General features: G+C 35.4%; 1 protein-coding gene across 1 annotated transcript in view; it reads right to left on the bottom strand.

Annotated features, from left to right (window-relative positions):
* LOC106136244 (cytochrome P450 6B5) overlaps window positions 1-25,129 on the bottom strand; it is a 425,135-nt gene that overhangs the window by 294,906 nt on the left and 105,100 nt on the right. The gene's annotated exons all lie outside the window — the stretch shown is intronic.

Raw genomic sequence — 25,129 nt, 5'->3', positions numbered from 1 at the left:
ATGTTACGGTATCTATATCTCCGGGGGATGCCGCCGGGGGCAAGTGTCAGTCCAATAATAAACCACAATGAAATAAACAAACGATAGTGGCTATCATTATACTTTGTGCAGATATATCGTCACTAGGTTTCGTCCGCGGGTCTGCTCGCGTTCATTACTTATCTGTCAGACAGGCAGATCACAAATCACCGTGCTGGCTTATTTTGTTTAGATATTTACATACATACATACACACATACATATGTACATGTGGGAATGAAAGTAAAACAGTGCGGAATTATATCGTAAATCTTTTAGAAACACATCTTATAACGTCTTACATCGTACCACAGACTCCATATCCTATCTCTTAATGTTGCCAGCGTAAAAATAAGTAAGAGGTCAGCTAACAAAAAGGATTTAAATAAAAATAAAAAAACAAAACTTCTCCCACATACATACATACATATGTACATACTTACACACATACATACATATATACATACACACATACATATAATCAAGTCTAAATGCATTTCGAGGTAGACAGAGCGAACGTCTTGAAAAGAATGACAGGCCACGTTCAGCTGTTTGGCTTAGTGATAGAATTGAGAGTCTAGACTTTTAAATAGGTATTAATCCAGGGTAGGTATCTGCAGAAATTCTTTACGGAATCGGCAAAACCGGGTTCTTCAATTAACGCGGGTGAAGCTGGGTGAAAGAGCTAGTAAAATTTAACTAAAGCCCGGCTCAATTTTACAATCAAAATTATAACTATTCTATGTCAGCATTATTATCATTTAAATGCGGCAATGTAGGTTATTAGGTAGGTAAATAAGCCGGGCCGGTAATAATGGGCCGTGTGGTTCCCGGCACCAATACAAAAAAGAATAGGACCACTCCATCTCTTTCCGCTGGTTGTCGTAAAAGGCGACTTAGGGATAGGCTTACAAACTTGGATTCTTTTTAGGCGATGGGCTAGCAACCTGTCACTATTTGAATCTCAATTCTATCATTAAGCCAAATAGCTGAACGTGGCCATTCAGTCTTTTCAAGACTGTTGGTCTGTCTGTCTACCCCGCAAAGGATATAGACGTGACCATATGTATGTATGTAAATAAGCCAAAATGAGTCACACTTAAAGGTATCGAATTATTAACATTGTGTGCGAACTGCTTTAGAATAGAATAGAATAGATTTATTTTCAAAATTGGATACAAGGTATCACTTATTGACGTCACATAACTTAAATCTAATTATAACTACTACCGCTTCCAAAGCGCATGTGTAGAAGAAGCGGCGAAACAAACTACACTGCAGCATTTTCATCGGACGTCAATTTGCAAATATAGAAATTGACCGAATTAGCCTGAGGTAATTTCAATGGATTTTCCCAACAAGATAGCGATGTCGCAAATTGTTGGCCCAACTCGATCTCAGTTCGCAGAATTGCTAAGTTTATGGTCATTGATATACAACAAAGTAGATCAAACGTCATATGTATTTAATATTTTTATTTTATTTATTATACACATAACAGAATACAACTAAGTACTATATGTACTATAAGATAAAAAAGAAATAGTAGAAACAGATCTGGGTCGTATTCCACAGGATGTGTTTATGCAAAAAACAAACGGGGAAAGAGTTCCATGCGTTATAATACATTACATTACATTTCAATTAAATCAAATCTTACAAGCCTTGCCACAATTATATATCCTAACTTCGTCAACTTTTTTGATAAGAACTTACTTGGATCTTTATTATGGACGATTGTAGAAAAATGTCTATGGTCTTCCGTGTCAAATGTATAGTACTTAGGTGTAGGCAATCCAGTCTCTGATACATACATACATATAGTCACGTCTATAACCCTTGCGGGGTAGACAGAGCCAACAGTCTTGAAAAGACTGACAGGCCACGTTCAGCTTGATGATAGAATTGAGATTCAAATATTGACAGGTTGCTAGAGCATCGCCTAAAAGAAGAATCCTAAAATAAGTCTATCCCTTAGTCGCCTTTTACGACATCCATGGGAAAGAGAAGGAGTGGTCCTATTCATTTTTTTTATTGGTGTCGGGAACCACACGGCATGTTCTTTACATGACTAGACAAAATAGGTACTCAACTTGTTACGCAATAACTTTGAAGTCAACTGAAGAGTTCAGGGTCAAGAAATAGGGCTGGCCCTACTGAAGTCAAATTTAATTATATTTACTACGCTAATTTTAAGGAAACCCTTTAATATGCAAGAACAGTGCTAATGGAAGCCGTGATATGGGAAGGCCTAAACGAACGTAGCTGTGTAGAAGCGGTAGTAGATATCATCTAAATATATTATCTATATAAAAATCTAACGATTTAAGTGATGTGACGTCAGTAGGTATCAACCTACAAGGTATCATTTATTGTCACGTCTAATTTTGGAAATAAATCTAGGTATTCTATTCGATTCTGAATCGGGGACGTCCTGACAAAAGGTCAGGTCCAGAGTACCCGAAACTGACGACTTTGCATGAAGAGACTGATTAATGTGGATGAAGCGAAAGAAGTACGCAGTGATCGTGGCAAGTGGAATGATGTTATATTTTTTTGAAGGCAGTAAAACCAAATTGTTTTTTAGGTTAGCAACTCTTGTATCTACCTAAAAATTCCTACTCATCACAGAAATAAATTAAAATTACCCACGAGGCGAGAGAATTGTGATCACATTTCTAAAATTCAACCAACCAAGAAGATAGGGCGAGCAAGATTGATCTTACTGCGGCTTAAATCGTGCGTACGAGGTGATAATGAACGCTGTAAATACCTTTGGAATGTCATCAGTCCAAAGCCAAGTGTTTTAGACATATGGGGTAGAATATAGCACACATTTTCTCTTCATACATATGTATATACATACTTACAATCACCTCTATATCCCTTACGAGGTCGATAGAGAGCTTGAAAAGTCTGAAAGGCCAGATTTAGATGTATGGCTTTAATGGAATTGAGATGCAAATAATGACATGTTACTAGTCCATCGCCTAAAAGAAAAATACCATGTTTATCAGCCTAGCTCTTAGTCGCGACGATATACATTGGAAAGAGATAAAGTGGTCCTATTCTAAAATGCTGGGAACCACACGGCACAGGCACGTTTATTCTTCTTACTGTGCTTGAACATGAACACCATGAAATGCAGTTGAATTAAAAACACGACGAGTCAGAAGGGAACTGAGGAGCACAAGCATATAACTAAGAAACATCAGATGAAAATACTGCAGTGTAGTTTGTTCCGCCGCTTCTTCTTCACATGCGCTTTAGTAACGGTAGTAGTTATAATAAGATTTAATGATGTGACGTCAATAAGTGATACCTTGTATCCAATTTTGTAAATAAATCTATTCTATTCTATTCTATTCTAAATCTCTCTTAATTTTTCGTATACAACACAAAGGTAGTTAGGACAATATTAAAAGTTTTTGTACTAAATAAATATACGCGTATTATCATTTCTATTCGGGTCATATTACGATGAAACATAAACACGCTGTCATTTCATGTAGGTAACAAATATGAATCAATAAGGATAATCTAGCATAAATCCATTTCGTTATCCAGGTGACAACAACAATGCAAACACGGTTATTGTCGATTTATGTAAATTGTTGAACATGGAGTATATAACACCGGGGAGAAATCATCACCATATAAAGTCCATTTCTTTAGGTAAACACTTGTGGCGACATCTCTGGGCCACAAGCCACAACAGCAGCGAAGACTCTTAATCGAGGAAGCAAAGATTTCACGGATTGGAGCATAAATACAATCTCCGACATGACATCGTCGGAGCCGCGGTTCCCCAGGCATAACATTTAGCCTGGCGGAAGATCTTCCCTTTGTGGCGGTCGGGCCCGAATCATCGCACTCGCCAAAGTTAACCATAAACAATTTTGTTAAGGTTTTTTGTTGAAAATACATTATATAATGTAAACAGGTTTTCATTCCCAACGGCATAGACAGAGCCAACAGTCTCGCAAAGATTGAAAGGCCACGATAAGCTGTATGATCGGTGTGGTCTCAAATCGCTTGTTAAAATAAACCCTTTGTATAATATTTTTTTGTATAATAGTTTGCTTCGTGTAAAAACCCAATTCAACCAAAAGGCGTACCCCGGGCTCCTCTCCAGATAGGTGAGGATGTACCTAACCGAGACAACGCCGGGACGAAGAAGGTAAATTTAATTAATTTGTGTAAACTGTGCAAGAATTATATTACAACATACAAACGAACAAGAAAGACAGAAAGCACGTCTATATGCCATGCCACCTCCATTGAATATATTCTCCAAGGCGCAGATTAACATAATGCGCGTTGGATTGGAAGGCTTTGGATTCTGATTTATTACACCTTGTGATAAGGACCCTTCATTGGGGCGTGTGAATTCGTAGTAACCCATATGTTATACTGGTTTTATCCCGGTGCAATTTTCTTTCCGTCATCTTTGGCTACGTCATCATAACTATTTGTAAGTATTCAATCTTTTTTATCTTCCCCGCATAGAATGTAAACGTGATTGTATGTATGTATTTTTTAGGAATACCCTTGTTAAACAATGTCTAAGAGGTTATAACTTATTAAAATTACAATTTGAAAAATCTTTTGTGTTTGAGCGATTTTAAGACTAATAGTCTGAAAATCTGGGTGGAAATCATTATATGAGTTATTTTGTGGATCCAGCCACCGTAGCGAGGCACGCGCTATACTGTTTTCATCGCGCGAAAAACTATCGCCGTTTCGCTTATTAGTATGACGTGAAACGAGACAACGATAACCTTTTCCTACATGGGCTGTTTAGTTAATATGATAAAAAACCATAAATTTTATCTAAAGTCCCATTTCCCTGTTGTTGGACACAAATATAAATTGGAAAGCCCATATTAACAAAATAGCAACAAAATTATCTAAATTCATTTACGCACTCCGAGAACTTAAAAAAACGACAAACAAAAACACTGCCTTAACAGCCTATTATGCATATGCATTCTCGTGGCTAATATACGGAATTGTTCTTTGGGGAAATAGCACCGACGCAGATAAACTTTTTATCCTACAAAAAAAATGTATTCGGATAATAAATAATGTTCAAGGGACGGATACCTGCAAACCTCACTTTCAAAACCTAAAAATTTTGACTTTACCCTCAATATACATTTTGGAGGCATGTAAATTCGTGAGAAAACACCCAGAATTCTACAATAAAAAAGATAATTTACCGCGGCGTTATCCCACAAGACAGAAAAATAAATTAGTAACACCTAGCTATAAACTGGTAATCTCAAATTCTGGCCCATTAGCGATGACTACAAAAATCTATAATGCCCTACCTGACTGCATAAGAAAAGAAGAAAATATGAACTTATTTATTAAAAACTTAAAATTACTTTTGACCGATAAATGCTACTATACACTGGACGAGTTTTTAAACGATAGAAATATTGACATTTAAATTATTTTTCATTATTATATACATACATATACTTTTATCAATTAAATACATGTTATAAATTATATTCATTTTGTATTACTTATTAATGTTCTCTCCAAATATAATGCGACACTTTTTATTGTTAGATATATTCAACACATTAGTCGACATAAGCCTGCCCGCCGTTCCATATTATTTTATTATTTTGTAATTGCGATGCCCAACAGGGTTCATATTGTACCTATTTATAAGCAGAATTGTAATTTAACTGATGTACTTTATGATATGCAATAAAGAATTTGAAATTTGAAATTCTAAGAAATACTTATAGAATAGCAGGCACCACACTGAATCAATAATGCAAAACCGTATTTTTAGGGAACACAGCGGTTTATCCTCATAAATCATAATGGACGTGGAGGTGGAAAATATGGATGAGGCATACTACTTAAATACCACGTGTATATAATTTAAAACTCTGCAGAAAGGCATGTGGTACCTTTAATTACGGTAAAAAGTAAAGGATTTGCGTAAAACCTGTATTCTTTAGTAGGCGGTGCAAATTTTGTCGTTTTTTTTTTTGTGGGGATGACTTATGATTCGTCGCTTTATTTGGATGGCGCTAAATTCACTCGGGCGAAGCTGCAAATAAAAACAAGTTCTTTTTCTACATACATACATACATATCATCACGTCTATATCCCTTGCGGGGTAGACAGAGCCAACAGTCTTGAAAAGACTGAAAGGCCACGTTCAGCTATTTGGCTTAATGATAGAATTGAGATTCAAATAGTGACAGGTTGCTAGCCTGTCGCCTAAAAAAGAATCCCAAGTTTGTAAGCCTATCCCTTAGTCAGTATTCCTTCTCTTTCCGATATAATTGACGGTGAATTGTCCGATGTACCGAAAAATTTCAATGTTGTTCACATAAATGCTCAAAGCATTCCAGCACATTTCTCTGATTTTCAGGCAACTTTTTCTAACAAAAATATTCACGCTATATTAGTATCTGAATCTTGGCTTACTACCTCTCTTCAGTCTGTCTCTTTCCCCCTACCGGGTTACCATTTAATACGTAATGATCGCACTAATATGCGGGGTGGAGGAGTTGCCATTTATTTACGTTCTAATATTCCCTATTCCGTTGTAAGTATGTCTGCGCAGCCACCACCTCCAAATGCTGGTGAACATATCTTTATTGAGTTAAATTTTAATCACATAAAAGTCCTTCTAGGTGTATACTACTGTCCCTCTTCCGGCATAAATTATTTTTCATCGTTTGAAAAACTTCTAGAAGATTTTCTTCCTACTTGTAATCACAGCGTAATCATGGGCGATTTCAACACCTGCCTTCTTAAAAAAGACAATAGAAGTTCGACATTTGAATCCATCATTCATTCTAGCAATATGCATATTCTCCCACTCAGTTCAACGCATCATGTGCCGAATAAATTACCATCTCTTCTGGACCTCATACTGGTTTCTTCTTCACAACATGTTGCTAAACATAGTCAACATGCTGCCGATGCCTTTTCTTTCCATGATCTGTTATTTTTGTCTTACAAAGTTCGTCCTCCAAAATATAAACCGCAAATTATTATTCAACGAAGTTTTAGTGGCATAAATCAGGATAAACTTCAAGAAGATGCGCGAAATATTGACTGGTCACCTGTTGTAAATGCTGAGTCGATTGATGATAAAATTACAATTTTCAATTCCACAATCACTAAACTCTACGACATTCATGCTCCGCTAAGATCATTTAAAATTAAACATTTACCAGCTCCGTGGCTGACTCATGATTTGAAAGTGTTAATGAACAGGAAAGCGGCTGCTAAGACCAGGTATAAGTGTAATCCTAGTGAAGTTAACAAAACTAAATACACTAGTATTCGTAATCACTGCAACAGAGCATTACGTGATGCGCAGCGTAGACATATTCATGAGTCAGTTACAAATGGAGATCCAGTAAAAACTTGGAAATTTCTACGTTCTTTGGGAGTGGGCAATTCCAAAAATCATAATATTTCAAATGATGTAGACATTAATTCTTTGAATTCTCATTTTTCTTCATCTCCGGATATGGATATTTCAACAAAAAATTCAACACTAAATTATCTTTCCACCATTTCAGCTCCCGAACATGCACCGTTTCTTTTCTGCCAATTCACCGCTGATGAAGTCCATAAAAGCGTAATGGCGATTACATCTAACGCTGTTGGGGTTGACGGTATTAGTCGTAATATGTTGATTCCAATTTTAGAACATATTCTACCCGTTCTTTGCCATATTTTTAATACATGTTTATTAGACTCTGTGTTTCCTTCTCTTTGGAAAGAAGCGCATATTATTCCTTTGCCCAAGAAACCCAATCCTAAATTACTATCTGATTATCGTCCCATATCAATCCTTCCTTTCCTTTCAAAAGTATTAGAGCGTCTTGTTCAAGACCAGATTCGCAATTTTCTCCATTCTAATAATTTATTTAATTCCATGCAGTCTGGCTTTCGCAGGGGGCATAGTACGGTATCAGCCCTTGTAAAAATCACAGATGATATACGCTGTGGCATGGAGGAGCGTCAGTTAACTGTCTTAACTCTTTTGGATTTCAGCAATGCGTTTAATGCGGTCAACTTTGACATACTCCTCGGTATATTGCGTTCTATCAACGTTTCCCCAGCGGCGATCGAGTGGTTTCATAGTTATCTATATGGCCGACGCCAACGTATTCGCCTTGGAGATTCTTACTCGAATTGGTGCAATACTTCAGCTGGCGTACCGCAAGGTGGTGTATTGTCACCGCTCTTATTTTCTATATTTATAAATTCTATAACCGAAAATATTTCATCTCAATATCATTTATACGCGGATGACCTGCAGATCTATATCAAAGCACCATTAGAGAACATTAATAATGCTATTCATCAAACTAATTCTAATCTTCTGAGTATTTCTAAGTGGAGTAATGAATATGGACTTAAAGTAAACCCACTTAAAACACAAGTAATTATTATAGGTAGTTCTTATATGCTCTCAAATGTAAACTATGCTGCTTTACCTGATGTAGTTTTTGAAGGGGTTACTATTCCTTATAGTAAGTGTGTTAGAAATCTGGGCTTACTGATGAACGATAGTCTTTCTTGGGCCAATCAAATTCAGTCTATATGTCGTAAACTTTTTGGATCTGCAGCCTCTCTTAGACGGCTTCGTAACTTCTTACCGACTGCCACTAAAATTTCGCTTGCTGAGTCTCTCTTGCTTCCTTTTCTTGACTACGCAGATGTCTGTTATACTGACCTTACAGAGGACCAGCTGAATAAACTAGAGCGTCTGCAAAATTATTGTATTAGGTTTATATTTGGCCTGCGGAAGTATGATCATGTTTCGGAATTTAGATCTAAACTCAAATGGCTTCCTATTCGACTCCGTCGGGATTGCCATATACTGTATCTTCTTTATAACATCTTATTTAACCCATTGTCCCCGCATTACTTGAAGGAACGATTTGTTTTTCTTGCTGATTCTCACCCCCGCAATCTTAGATCTAATGATAATTTATCTTTGAGAACTCCGGTGCATCGGACTAGGTTTCTAGCTAAATCTTTCACTATTAAAGCTACTATATTGTGGAACGCCCTGCCGGTGTCCATTAGGAAAGCACAGTCGTTAAACTCTTTTAAATCTCAAGTGAAGGAATTTTATTTGCAACAATGTTACACATCATCGTAATAGTTATTATGTATTATTATATATTTTATTTATCAGTATATATTATATAAATATATAGTATGTATTTCTATGTATATATAATATGTATGTATTGTTATGTATATATAATATGTATGTATTGTTATGTATACATAATATGTATGTATGTAGGTAAAGGATTTATAATATTTTTTGTCTATGCATTAATACTCATTAGCTTGTCTGTTGCATTTGTTACATCCCGTCCGGCTTTGTGTGATAAAATTACTATCCATTCATCGGTTGTCTGGAAGAAATTGCTTTTAGCAATAAGACCGCCAATTGTACTTCCTACTTAGATTATATTTAATTTAAGTTACTATGTTATTATGTTGTACAATAAAGTGTTCATTCATTAGTCGCCTTTTACGACATCGACGGGAAAGAGATGGAGTGGTCCTATTCTTTTTTGTATTGGTGCCGGGAACCACACGGCACCAATTTTCTATTCTAAATAAATATATCTAAGAGGACATCGACTGACTCATTGACTAACATATTTTCGCCTCTTACCTATGACATCCACGGAAAAAAGAGAGCGGTCCTATTCGAAAGTCCCAGGAACCACACGCCACTAATAATAAACAGAAAAGATTGTTAAGTACAATATTTTGTATGTTTGTAACGAATAAACTGAAAAACAACTGGACTAATTTTGATAAAATTTGATACACAGATAGAATAGATCTTTAGAAATAAAAAAGGCTACGTTTCCTGGAATTTCCCAAAATAGTGACAAACATATTATTTGTTTAATAAAAATGTTTTATAATACTTAAAACATTTTCGCTTAAACTGTAGTCAAAGTGACTCGTCCAAGATATATAAATCTTACTACAATGATGCCTCACGCACCTCAGGTGTGAGTTTAAGAGATTACCTGTTAAAATTACGAGGTAAAGGCACCGGTTATTATATTCACGTGATTTATAACCTTTTTTTCTGAAGGTATTGTTCTTTGAAAGAGCGATGGAAGTACGCTGTACTAAAATGATTATTGCGCAGGTTGAAATTTTACCGCCTTAAGCATATACCAATGACTCTTTTGTGTGTTGAGAGCGGGTCACACAGAAAAGTATTTCTAGACCAATCGGAGATCCGGGTTCGAATCCCGGTCAGGGCATGATGAGAAACGAACTTTTTCTGATTGGCCTGGGTCTTGCATGTTTATCTATATAAGTATTTATTATAAAATATGGTACCGTTGAGTTAGTAGTACTCGTAACACAAGTTCAAATTTGCCTCGCCTAAAAAGTAATCCCAAGTTGCCTATCTCTTAGTCGCCTTTTACGACATCCATGGGAAAGAGATGTAGTGGTCCTTTTTTTTGTATTAGTGCCGTGAACCACACGGCACAACGGCACGGCAAAACTTTAAATAAATATATAAAGCCAGGAACATTCTTATTTATACGTATCTATTAATCGTCGTCTAGCATCGAGTCTCCTTGGAATTTAATATCGCGGTATCGCGTAAACGCATCGATCAGCGTCACGTCAAACTCGGACCTCGGGTCCGCGATGGGAGATAAATAAATTGTTTTATGTATACAATAGCAAACTAGATAGATTTGAGTCCTGCGCTAAGTAGCAAAATTATTTTCTCAATTCTATTATTAAGCCAAAACAGCTAAACGTGGCCTGTCAGTCTTTTCAAGACCAAGACTTGTCTACCCAGCAAGGGTTATAGACGTGATATATATGTATAAGTTAAACATCTTACCTACCATATTTCGTTTATATCTGTTATAGTGGATAGATATATCTCCACTTTATTCAGAATATGGTCTTTCTTTCTCTTGGCTTTAGACCCCATTGGGTCCTCTTGAGGATGCCATTGCATCCTCATTACTCTGAAGAGGACCCTGGGTTATGCCTTCTGCTATTGATGCTAGAGGAACCAAACCCAAGCTCATCACTCGTTACACATTCAATTGTCCGAATGTGCGTTTCCTCACGATGTTTTCCACACAAAAAGAACCAGATTATTTTACTAAATTCCAACCTCATAAGCCTACGTGTTACTGAGAAAAAGTCAATTGTCAGACACACTGCGAATTTACCCCGTAAAGTTTCAAACATTTTTCTTTTCAGGCACTCTAAATTGTCAGAAATTCTACACAAAATGTCGTCTTGCTGACCTTGGCTTACTCTAGAGTGCTCCATGATTAATGTTGGAAACTTTCTTCATTAGAGTTATAACTAGTCCTGTGTGACTGAGGATAAGTTGCTAAGCTATATAAAGTTGAAACAAGAGCGTAGATAAGTTAAACTAAAGACGATACAAGGCATAAAGTTATCGAAACATACATACATATCATCACGTCTATATCCCTTACGGGGTAGACAGAGCCAACAGTCTTGAAAAGACTGAAAGGCCACGTTCTGCTATTTGGCTTTTTGATAGAATTGAGATTCAAATAGTGACAGGTTGCTAGCCCATCGCCTAAAGGAAGAATGCCAAGTTAATAAACCAATCCCTTAGTAGCCTTTTACGACATCCGTGAGGAAGAGATGGAGTAGATAATATACTTACAACCCAGAATTATTATTTGTTTCTTCGAATTCAGCTGAACGCAGCTTTCTAGTCTTTTTGAGATTATTCAGTTTATCTACCCTGTAAGTGATAAAGACGTGATTATATGTATGTTACCGTGCAAATTGTAAAAGTCAATCAAGGGAAAGGCTTACAAACTTGACTGGAAGGCCACGTTCAACTGTAATGGAATTGAGATTTAAATAGTGACAGGTTTCCAGTAAATCACCTATATATTCTAAATGAAAAAGAGCTACCTATATTCTAAGTTCAAAATCTGAACTAGTCGTAAAAAAGAAAAAAAAAAACAAAATGACAGTAGTTAATAATATTCATGTAATTGAAAGACAAAGCTTTGGCCCGGAATCTGCTGGACAATAGGCATTGTCCGGAGTGTATCTGTCGCCATCCATCACTGGGGCAGAGTTGGATTGTTCGCAATAATACCATTAAATATTATCAATTTTGTTTACTTTGCTTTCTTAATATCGCGATCGTGTTTGTTTTTTTTTTCTTTTTTTTTTAACGAATGTGGTTTTGGTCATTTGAGTCGTGTCGAGTAACTGAAACGTTCTAATGGATTTTTATTTTAAATATAACTAAGTAGAAATTTAATAAGTAGGTACCTATATAAAGTTCACTTGTTACTTACAGTAATGATGTACAAAAATGCCTGTCAGTAACAGGTGCCGTGTGGTTCCCAGCACCAATAGAAAAAAGAATAGGACTACTCCATCTCTTTCCCCTGAATATCGTGAAGGGCGATTAAGGGATAGGCTTATAAACTAGGGATTCTTCATTTAGGCGATGGGCTAGCAACCTGTCACTATTTGAATCTCAATCGTTAAGCCAAACGGCTGAACGTGGCCTTTTGGTCTTTTGGAGACTGTTGGTTCTGTCTACCCAGCATGGGACAAAGAATGTGAATCTATATATATTATAAAGCTTAAGAGTTTTTGTTTGTTTGAACGCGCTAATCTCAGGAACTACTGCTTCGAATTGAAAAATTCTTTTTGCGTTGAATTGACCATTTATCGAGGAAGGCATTAGGCTATATATAACATCACGCTGCAACTTTTAGGAGCGAAGGAAAATGTAAAAAAAAACGGGGGAAATTATTCATCCTTGAGGGCTTTAATGATGCCTAAAATAACTAAACCACGCGGACATAGTCACGGGCACAGCTAGTGTATGATAACTGTGTATGTGTCATCCACGTTTTGTACATTTCGAGGTACATTCCATAGAATCAGTCTGCGGGGACGATGTCGTTCGACAATTGAGCTGTATTTGCGTCATCTGTCACGGCAAGAGATTTATCTCGAGGCCAAATTGAGTTACCTTCATCCGGCATCGTAGATCGTAACTTTGTTTGTTTCGGGAAAATAATTATTTTCAAATTTGCTTACTTAATACAAAGGTACATACATATAATCACGTCTCTCTCTCTGTGTCCCAGACAGAGAAAATAGTCTTGAAAAGACTGATGTGTCACGTTCAGCTGTTTGGTTTAATGATAGGATTGAGATTCAAATAGTGACAGGTTGCTAGCCCACACTTAAAAATCTGTCCAAATGGACAGAATTTGACGGTCTCTGTTGTGACGCAGCGGCACCACTGGTTTGTCTGTGACACCGGAGTTTGTGAAACAAACTTTCTCTGATTGGCCTGGGTTTTGGATGTTTATCTATATAAGTATTTATTATATAATTTAGAATCTCATAACACAAGTCTATAATTTACTTCGAGGCTAACTCAATCTATGTTATCTGTCCCGTATTAATTTATAAGAATTAAGTTAATCAGAACATCAAGTAAATTGAAGAAATTAAATCCTTAAAATATTTGGGTATCAGTCAGTATAAGAGATACGAGAGCGTACAGCGACGAAATGCTGACTCCAATTTTGACAATGAGAGCAAATTTTTAAGAATTTTATTACATTTTATATCTACCTAGGTACATTCTGAGTTTTATGTATAATTTTTTTTTGTTCCACATTTAAGTTTTTTTTTTTAAATTCCGCTATTTAAATACGTGTGGCTTCGTTCACTTATAAGGCAAAAGAGATAATGAAAAGTGGAAAAGACATTATTTTAATAAATCTTCAATGAAATTTACCTACTTCTCCCCAACACAAAATGGTCTAATTGGAGAAAATTATAAATTAGATTTCTCGTGGAAGAGGAAATTCGCCATCGCGAAGTATTTCTGGTTTTTATCATACTTTTCTATCGCCAAGAAACGTTTGTAAGTTAATTAACATTTTTTTGGTCTACCAATTCATTCCTCATTTCAAATTATCTTTTCTACATTAAAATCTATAAGACTAAAAATAATTTGATCAGTTTTTGGCGTGGTTCAAATAACGATCACGACCAAGGCCAACAGGGAAAAGTATCTTAACCCTTACGGGGTCGATAGAGCCAATATTCTCAAAGAGTCCCTGTGGCATGGATTGCGCGACGCCGTTTTTAAATCTCGTTTCAAGTCACAATAAGAAGAGAAACAACGACAGTTTTTCGCGCGATAAAATCGGCGTCGCGCGAGCCAAGCTACGGAGGCTGGACCTAACCCAATAAAGGTTTTGTCTTAAAGTACGAAACCATCTTTTATCAGCAAATCAGACAAGTCACGCATGTAAATTTTTAATTTATTTAAATTAAAAATTATAATATAAGGTCTAACTTAGAAAAAATGGTGTACAAGAAAAAATGGTGTACAAGAATTTTCTTGTACACCATTTTTTCTAAGTTGGACCGAGCCTGACTCATCTAACAGATAGAGCTATAGTTTTCGCGTTTTCCGAGTATACATACATATAGATAGACAGACATACGAGTATCATAACATTGCCCTCTGTCGGTCTTTGTAGATGCCATAAACGATTTTTTTTTTAATTTTTAACTATACGATCATATCACACATATATGTATTATACCTAAACCAAATACAGTTTTCATAGAATTGAGTTAGAACGAGCGCAAATGTGTTTCAAAGTGGAACGTTCGAAGCAATTCTTAGACAAACAATTTGAGCTAGTTTTTATTTTCTTTGGAAAACAAAGCGAGAGCGAGCAAACACAATTAGCGATGTTCGGCTGTATTGTGAAAGAACTTATTTTATTGAAGAAATATTTATGGTATACGTGACCTTTGGTCTATATGTTTAGACGTGTTGGTTTAACGTTGAGACTGGGTTCGAATCCCGACAAGGGATGAGGAATAACGAACATTGTAAAACATACATACATATGGTCACGTCTATATCCCTTGCGAGGTAGACAGAGCCAACAGTCTTGAAAAGACTGAATGGCCACGTTCAGCTATTTGGCTTAATTATAGAATTGAGATAGTAAAATAATAAAAAAAATATAATATCGTTTAGTTAGTATACGGTAACATAAGTCTTGAACTTACTTCGAGGCTAACCCAATTTGTATTATTTGATTTATCTGTATTTATTAAGAAAGGTAATAAAGGTAAGTAAGTCAGGTAAAAAAAGTCGAAGATCAGGAGTAGGTACTGATCTTTTTTCTCCACCTTTGTGGTCATCAACATTTTTTCAAATTTCAGCCCCTTTTTTTGTGAAATCTGCAAGCAGCGGTAACTACATACATTTCATCACGTTTAACTCTTACGGTGCCGACAGGGCTCTCAATCGAGAAGATTGAACGACCACATTGACTTGTATGGTTTAATTATGCTTAATAAGTAATTCTCTTGATTTTTATTAGCTGGGCCACACTGTTTATACTTTCGCTGCCAGACCAGCATAAAAGTAGAGATATACATTAAATTTATTACACCTTTCATATAAAAACATACATACTTATAAGTCACGACTATATCCCTTGCGGGGTAGACAGAGCCAACAGTCTTGAAAAGACTGATAGGCCACGTTCAGCTGTTTGGCTTTATGATGGAATTGAGATTCAAATAGTGACAGGTTGCTAGCCCATCGCCTAAAAGAAGAATCCCAAGTTTATAAGCATATCCCTTAGTCGCCTTTTACGATATCCATGGGAACGAGATGGAGTGGTCCTATTCTTTTTTTATTGGTGCCGGGAACCAAACGGCACATCAGAACATACATCATGTCTATATCCCTTGCGGGGTAGACAGACCCGTCTTCAGAAACTGAAAGGCCATAAAATTTGGAACATTCGTGACTAACACAGTGCACTGAAGCGGAACAGAGGTCACTTCACCCTTTCCGTAATCTGTGCGGTGACCTAAATCCTAGAGGTATATAGTGCGGCTGTGGTTAAATACTTTTCTTTCAGCGATATGAAAGTAGGCTCGAAAGATTCTGCCTTTTATATTCATTTGAATAGCGGTAGTTATGAATGTTGAAATTATTTTCCAACAGTTTCAATACAAAGTTTGTTTAAATGGAGCCTGTATTTATAAAATGGCTCTTAAGATGAGAGAAATAATGTCAGCTCAAAACTACTGATAGTTTTACTCGTTTACAAGCCTTAACAGTGTATATCCTTTTTTTTTACAAAACCATAAAGATTACTTACATAAATATAATCAAGTCTATAACCTTTGTACGTATGTTCTTTTTAACGTTTATATCCCTTGCGGGGAAGATAGACCCAACAGTCTTGAAAAGACTGAAAGGCCACGTTCAGCTGTTCGGTTTAATGATAGCATTGAGATTCAAATAGTGACAGGTTGCCCATCGCCTAAAAGAGGAATCTCAAGTTTATTAGCCTATATTTAGTAGCCGTTTATAATTAGTAGCATTTATAGTTATTCATTTTTGGAGAGGTTTTGGAAGCGGCAGTAAACTTAGTTATAACTTGTTTAGGTATTTGGCGTCAACCAATGTTGTGAAACCAAAAGTAATACCGCTCTAAAATTCATCTTTCCTCTCATGGGTCTACTGGAAGAGATTTCTTGTGAAATAAGTAGCACCTTTGTACTAGAATTATTGTAATAAATGCTCCTGTATATAATTTTGTGTACATAAATAAATAAATAAATAAATAAATAATCTCTCTCTCTCTCTGATGGCCTCTGTGGCGCAGCGGTAGAACGCTTGTCTGTGACACCGGAGGTCCCGGGTTCGTATCCCGGCCAGGGCATGATGAGAAACGAACTTTCTCTGATTGGCCTGGGTCTTCGATGTTTATCTTTATAAGTATTTATTATGAAATATTGTATCGTTGAGTTAGTAGGTATCTCGTAACACAAGTCTCGTACTTATTTTGAGGCTTAGCGTAATTTGTCCAAAAAAAAAATGAAATGATGGTAAAGTATGCCATAATGATGAATAAAAGTTTTGAATTTTGATTTTAAATGTACCTACATAATGAAGAAATACCAAGTCAAGACTTTATATTGTTTCGTAAATAAAGGTTGCTTCCCACCACTTTCTATGTATATTACTGTCTTCAGTTAGCTTTAATTAAGAGTGTTGTCGACAAGTTACGTTTTATAGCTTATTAAAAAACTTCACTGTTTTACCTCCAATGAAAAAAGTTATTGCGTTTTCTTGTACAAGTTTATTTTTACCAAAGGAACGCGTCTTCGTGTTTTTGATGAGTTTATTTTGTTTAATAAGAACTCTTATTAGGCTTTGGAACTTTTAAGAGGAGATATTTTTTACATACTTACCTACAAATACTCACGTCTATATACCTTGCGGGGAAGACAGAGCCAACAGACTTAAAAAGACTAAAAAAATTGATAATTGAAAATATTCATACAAAATGTTATCTAAATTGTTTCAGCGGTTTAGCCGTGAACGCGTGACAAAAAAACAGAGAGATTTTCAGATTAATAGTATAGTATGTTATGTTACATAAATATTACAAAAGATCTGTTTAATATCTATTAATCACTTTAATGTTTTACCTGCGCTTTCACAGATCAACGTCTGATATAAATTAATATATTAAACTTTAAATGGGGCAAATTTCGAAAAAGAACCCACGATCTCAAGTTCATAAATCAAACGCCTTAACCACTAGACCATAGTAGTTCACTATCTAAAGCGGTGCGGTGGTAATCTCCTATAATCTGGCTGTACTAAGTGTTCTGGGTCCATCCAACTGCAGAGAAGGATAAGAAAACGCTTATTGGTATGTTGCTGTAAATTTAAGAGCCGTTTCACATTTTGCAACGGCTCAGTGCTGCTTTGATTTGAAATAATTAAATTTTATATAAATCTCTTTCCTCATGGATGTCGTAAAAGGCGACTAAGTGATAGGCTTATATACTTGGGACTCCTCTTTTAGGCGATGGGCTAGCAACATGTCACTTTTTGAATCTCAATTCTGTCATTAATCCAAACAGCTGAACGTGGCCTTTCAGTCTTTTGATGACTGTTGGCTCTTTCTACCTCGTAAAGGATAAAGACGTGATTATATGTATTTATTACGGCTGAATCCGGAAGTGCCCTAGACCGAACTTCAGGTTGTATATTATATATATATATATGTAAAAACTTGCTTACTTAACTACTTATTAACTAGCGAAAAAATTTAATATAAACTGTGCGTTCAAACATGCTGTGAATGGGTTCTTCCTTCGGCAGATCAATAATGGGTCATTCTTATTTGATATTTCATGTTTGTATATGTATTTATAATGTATTTTATGTATTTTGTATGAATTTATGCATTTGTATTTTTTGGAATATTTATGTATTTTGCAGTATACGGTTTTGACGTGAAAGACAGGCAAACAAACACAGTATCACAACAACATTAGTACGGATTTCTAAGTTCCAACCTTCTTTCCAACCCGATTTAGTAGTTCAAGGCAAAATAGTTTTTTTAATGTACATTTTTTAAAGTATTATTTGTATATTTATGTATCAAAGAAAAAGTAACAATAGAACTTAAACTAAATAATAATTTAGTACAAGGGCAGTACATTTAACTTTTATGTAAATTCCTCAGATTATGTAGTCTAGATATATAATGTAATCTAGTAGTAACGTACCACGAGGCTTCCAATCGGGCGCTCCGCCGGAAATGACGCTCTCTCGACCGCCATCTGTTAGTGTTAGGTCTTGTTTACATGGAGAATTTTTTTTCCATGTGGTTCCCGGTACGAATACAAAAAAAAATAGGACCACTCCATCTCTTTCCCATGGATGTCGTAAAAGGCGACTAAGGGATAGGCTTACAAACTTGGGAGTCTTTTTTAGGCGATGGGTTAGCGACCTGTCACTATTTGAGTCTCAGTTCTATCATTAAGCCAAATAGCTGAACGTGGCCATTCAGTCTTTTCAGAGACTGTTGGCTCTGTCTGCCCCGCAAGGGATATAGACGTGACCATATGTATGTATGTATGTAGATTTTTTTTATTCGAAAAAATATAATATAAACTGTGTGTTCAAACATGCTGTGAATGGGTTTTTCCTTAGGCAGAACAATAATGGGCCATCCTTATTTGATATTTTATGTTTGTATATGTATTTATAATGTATTTTATGTATCTTGTACATATTTCTACATTTTTTTTGTAATATATGTATTTTGCAGTATGCATGTGCACTTTATCGCACCACCAACTTAAAGTTTTTCTGTTTGGTCAGCTGGTTGACTGGTAGAGAATGCCAAACGGCATTAAGTCCGCCTTTTGTAAATATTTTTGTTGCGCAATTATGTTTCAAATAAAGAAATAAATAAAGTTCTCTGTCAGACCCAATGGTAGACTGTTAGATAATGCTATTAGCATTAAGTCCGCCTATTGTATTATACTTTACAAATTGTAATTGTTACAATAAAGAAAAAATAAATACTTGTACTTGACTCCGTTCTTTCGTATATATTTCAGTATAATTTACCTAAGTTATTTTACTAATATAACACAAATGTGCACTAGGCTTTATATTCCTAGTATCGTAGTATGACCGGATCGGTTCCAATGCGTCCATATAGAACGAAGCGGATAAACTTTATGACTGGAACAGCACTATGGGGTCTAACGGAATCAGTATGAACGTAAATGTTTATTTTCTCAATACATATAATGCTGCCAGCCTTCTGGGCACACGCCCGCATGTTGATGCTATGCAGGGACTGTACAATTTGTAAGTTAAATTTAAGTTTTGTAAGCTCCCTTTTTTTATTCTTTCTTTTTTTATAAGTAGTTTTAGATTTAGTTTTAATTTGAGTTCATTTGAATAAAGTTTTCTATTCTTATTGAATAAGTTATTATTTTAATAAGATACTTATTGAAAAATATAATTGTGAAACAAAACTAATATGATAATTACATTAGAATAAATAAATAACACCTATTTGTTTGTTAAATTCAATGAAATAGGACGGTATAATAAATAAAAAAAATATATATTAGGTCCAGTTTTCTAAATACACCTGTCCATGTCACAATATGTCCAAGTCGATCTATTTGTTTAAAACGTAAAATATTTTTAATATTGGCATGATAATAACTTAAGACAGGAGGTCCTTTAAGTAGAGACTATATAGATTAACCGACTTGGTATTACATGGAACTTTTTACGGTAAAAGACTGAGCTGCGAGACTTGGGTTTTTTTACATGATGTTTTTGATGGCATATATTTTCATTGCCAACAAACAATAATATATATATATATATATATTTATCGTGACCCTGACTTGGGATCAAACCTGACCGTCTTGAGGTGACTGACTGACTGATTCATTAAGAAATTCATTCACAGAATTGAATAGAATAGAATAGATTTATTTTCAAAATTGGATACAAGGTATCACTTATTGACGTCACATAACTTAAATCTAATTATAACTACTACCGCTTCCAAAGCGCATGTGTAGAAGAAGCGGCGGAACAAACTACACTGCAGCATTTTCATAGGACGTCAATTTACAAATATGGCTCTCTTAAATCTAAATCGTGGACGACAGTCCAAACGGAACCGCGGGCGTACATTATAAGCAATTTTTTTCTTTTAATTTTTTAAAATTAGTTTTTACACATTATGATCATGGCCTATATCACTCGGGATGATATAAAAACTAAAAAAGGGTACTTGGCGTAGCCTTTGCTCATAACACTCATAGCGCTACGCCGTAGCCCTCGTAGCGCTACGCCGTAGCCCGTAGACCCAGATGTGCATCATACGAAAGAACTCTTATAACCACTTTTAGATCTGTTTTTCAAATTTAATGTCAATTTTGGTCTAAGGCGAAAAACATCACTGAATAGTGTATCCAATTTTGTAAAGGAGGTTAAGACAAATTAAATCAGATCGAAATTATTCCAAATCAATAGATGCATGCACCTTAAGAAAAAAAAATTGTCGACGGGTAGTATGTATTGTTTTACATACAGATAAATATAAACACGCCTTTATCAGTTACGGGGTAGACAGAGTGTACTGAAAGCGGACCTTGCTTACCTTTCCTAAACTTATACAATAATGCAACAAGGGATGCAACTGCGCACGCGCAGTAATGAGAGACAGGGCGATGTTCACAAAACATAACCCGACTTTTCCATAGTCGGATAAAGTAAAAAGTAAAACGTCTTCAATAAATCGAATTCCAAAGGGTCGCCCTCGCGATCGTGAGAAAACTTTAAATGTTATCGAGATATTAGGGTTGTTACGGCCAAATTTGGGTTGTAATGGCAGTATTTCGGACGCGAAGAAATAAACAAACGATGAATTCACCACTAAAAGGCCATTGAAAAAAATTAAGATGTCGGGAATAAATTTAATTGTTGCTCACTCAGTAGGTCTTACAAACAACACAACTTTATACCTAACTAGCGACCCGCCCCGGCTTCGCACGGCTATCCTACTAATATTATAATTGCGAAAGTTTGTGAGTATGTCAGGACTCTGGATGTTTGTTACACTTTCACGCAAAAACTACTGAACCGATTACGATGAAATTTATGTATGTAGGTAGCTGAAGATCCCGAAGTTCCCGCGGGATTGATAGGGTTTCCATGCGGACAAAGTCGCGGGCGGCCTCTTCGTCGCGTCGCAGTCGCGGAAGCCCTTTATAAATGTGAACCTGCCTCAGAAAAATCTCTTTTCAACATTTGAAATGTCGTAATAGGCGACTAAGGAAAATGTATAAAACATGACTTGTTATAGGCACAGGCAAGCAACCTGTCAATATTCGAATCCTAACTCCATCATTAAGCCAAACAGCCTAACGTGACCTTTCAGTCTATCCAAGACTGTACGCTCTGTCTACCCCGCAAAGGGATACAGGCGTGATTATATAATATTTATGTAATACTAACTTGAAGAATGATACCAAATGCAAACAAAATAAATGAGTGAAAATAAAAATAAATCATAGAACAGCAATGAAATAATCTCATTCTTCAATATTTCAATAACGCAATGCTCTATTGTCTCGCTAACTCTCAAATAGCAAACTTTTCACATTTATCGGATAATTTAATTGAATGGAAAGCCTCTTTTGTTCACAGAAGAACTTCATAAATCGCGGCGGCTATTGAGAGATCGACACGATTGGACAAAGAAGTTTAAGCTGTATTATTAAAGTGACATACGATCGTATATTGTGTGAGAGAACGCGTGTTAATATTTTTTTTTTCATCTGACTACATTTTGTGTCGTCATGAGACCTTACTAATAGATACGTATCACTTGTAATTTTTATTATAACTTCAATCTTAATTATTTTATCGGTATATTATTTTAAAATATTGTTTTAATATTAATATTGTATCTATTATTTGACAGGGTTAAAATTGGAGTGAAAATTAATTTCACAACAGGATATTTATAATATCTATCCTTCTTTTAGGTTCCAGAAAGAAATAGTATTTGCCTATCCCTCCAAGAAATTATCATGATTTTATTTTATGTATTCGAACTCATGTTAAAAATTACGAATATGTATAACGTAAAATTTTCGGAAAAATAAATGAGCACTTTCTCATTGTTTATTTAAAATGCGAAACAAGAAATATTGGTTCTCATATATAATATTTAACAAGAAAAAAATCGATTTTAAAATAATTATTAAAGAGAGCGATTGCATTTAAAATGTATGTATTATTAAATGTATGTGGTTTAACTCATAGGTCGCTCTGACCTGCAATATATGACCGTATATTTCCAATGCAGTGACTCTCAACTACATCGCAGAATAATTTCATTATCTTGGAATGAAGTTCGGTGTCAACTGCGCGTGAATTTTTAGCATTTTAATAACGGTCAATTATAACAATTTCTATAGAAAGATTGAGAAATTCTGCCATCTGTGATAATCTCAAATCAAGTTTATTATTTGACTAGCTAGTTAGATTTTCAGCACCACTGTTTTGTTTGTTTGTTTGTAAAATCTTTATTGCACATTTAACAACAAATATAAAACGATCGTTGGATTAAGAAGAATATGTACAAAAGCGAGCTTATCCAAATTAAAAAGGATAATCCAAAATCGAAGCATTGAGGATGTATTACAATAATCAATTTATTACAAATTAAATTAACGATAAACAAAACATAAATAAAATATATTTAAAATGACATAAATATAAATACGTTCAATTGTAAGATGTTTCAGAATACAGTACTGGTAATATTTAGCATTAATTTAATTTAACAAGATAATTAATCCCAACTAATGCAGAAGTTAGTTTGTTTATTTATTACTTCTTCACACATCATACACTAATTTTATTTCATTCCTCTTGAAATTTCGTTAAATATATATTTAAGAGTCTGAAGATGGACATACAAAAATAGGGTTCTTTTCTATAGTTAAGAGAATTAGGTATTGATGGTTCAGTGGAAAGATGAAGTCTCTGACCTCTCCGGGAAAGAAGCGTGATTTAATATACTTATACTACTCTGTCAAGAAAGTAGCAGGAAAAGATCAATAATACACAAACTGTTTGTTATTCATCCAAATTTATTTTATCACCTTCAAAATATGCTCCTTTAGAAACGATACACTTACGCCAACGAATAATCCAATCATCAAAACATTTTTTAAACGCTGTTTCCGGAATTGAGGTCAGTTCTCGCCGCGAATTCTCTTTTATGTCTTCTACCGATTGAAAACGGGTGCCACGAAGTGGTAATTTGAGTTTAGGAAAAAGAAAAAAGTCGGCTGGAGCCATATCTGGTGAATATGGTGGTTGCTCGATGGTATTTGTTGAGTGTTTGGTTAAAAATTCGTTCACAATGATGGCCTTGTGCGAAGGTGCATTATCATGGTGCAAAATCCAAGAATTTTCTTTCCACAAATCTGGCCTTTTTCGTCGAATTTGCTCTCTTAAACGCCGCATAACACTCAAATAATATTCCTTATTTACCGTTTGACCTTCCGGCAAGAATTCCGAGTGCACAACACCGCGATAGTCAAAGAAAACAGTCAACATGACTTTGACTTTTGAACGACTTTGGCGTGGTTTTTTCGGTTTCGGTTCAGTTGGAAGGCGCCACTCCGAAGCTTGTTGACTAGTTTGCATGTCAAACTCGTAAACCCACGTCTCGTCACCAGTAACAATGCGTTTCATGAATGTTGGGTCGGAATTGACTCGTTCTAGCATGTCCTCAGCGACTCTCATGCGATTGAGTTTTTGAAAAAAATTTAGGTCTTTTGGGACTAGCCGAGCGGCAACATGTTTCATACCCAAATTATTAGTTAAAATGGTACGGATCGACTCGTGAGATACAGAAAGTTCGGTGGCTATCTCTCTCAAAGTTGAATGAGGATTTTCAGTCACTATTTCCTTCACTTTTGCGATGTTAACTTCAGTTGCAGACGTTGATGGCCTACCAGAGCGAGGCAAATCTTCCATCACATCTCGACCGCTTTTGAACGCTTTGTACCACTCATAAGCACGAGTTTTTGATAAAGTCGATTCACCGTAAGCCTTCTGTTACATTTTCAGTGACTCTGAACACGATATTCCATTGGCAATGCAAAATTTAAGACAAACTCTTTGTTCGATGTTTTTATCCATTATGAAATTAGCAATACACACTAGATATGATATAACTAAAAATAGCACTGTATTTAATGTAAACAACAGATGCAACTCAAACTCCGCGCCAAAATGGAAAACAGTTGTGCCAATCTAACAACAACAGAAAAAACAAAAATTTGAATTTGGAACCATAAATAAATAATCCATTCCCGATACTTTTCTGACTGAATGTATATGATAAAAAAAAAAAACAAAAAATAATTAAGTTCCCGTCAAGTAACTCTCTTGTTAAAAAAGTTGTTGTTATTTTGCAGAAAAACAAATTACATAAATAGAATTACATGGAACATAATCAAGTTTGGGCTCTCCTGAAACTCCATTCTGAACAGGGACTGAATTAATGAGATAATCGCGTAACAAGGGTTTGTGAACTTATTAAAACTGTTTAACAAAAAAAAAAACGGAACGCCGCGACTGGGTTAAAAACAAAACAGA

This window comes from Amyelois transitella, chromosome 18, assembly GCF_032362555.1.
Source record: "Amyelois transitella isolate CPQ chromosome 18, ilAmyTran1.1, whole genome shotgun sequence".
NCBI classification, from domain to species: Eukaryota; Metazoa; Arthropoda; class Insecta; order Lepidoptera; family Pyralidae; genus Amyelois; species Amyelois transitella.
Note: the sequence above shows the minus strand (reverse complement) of the source record. Positions and strands in the feature narration are given on the sequence as shown.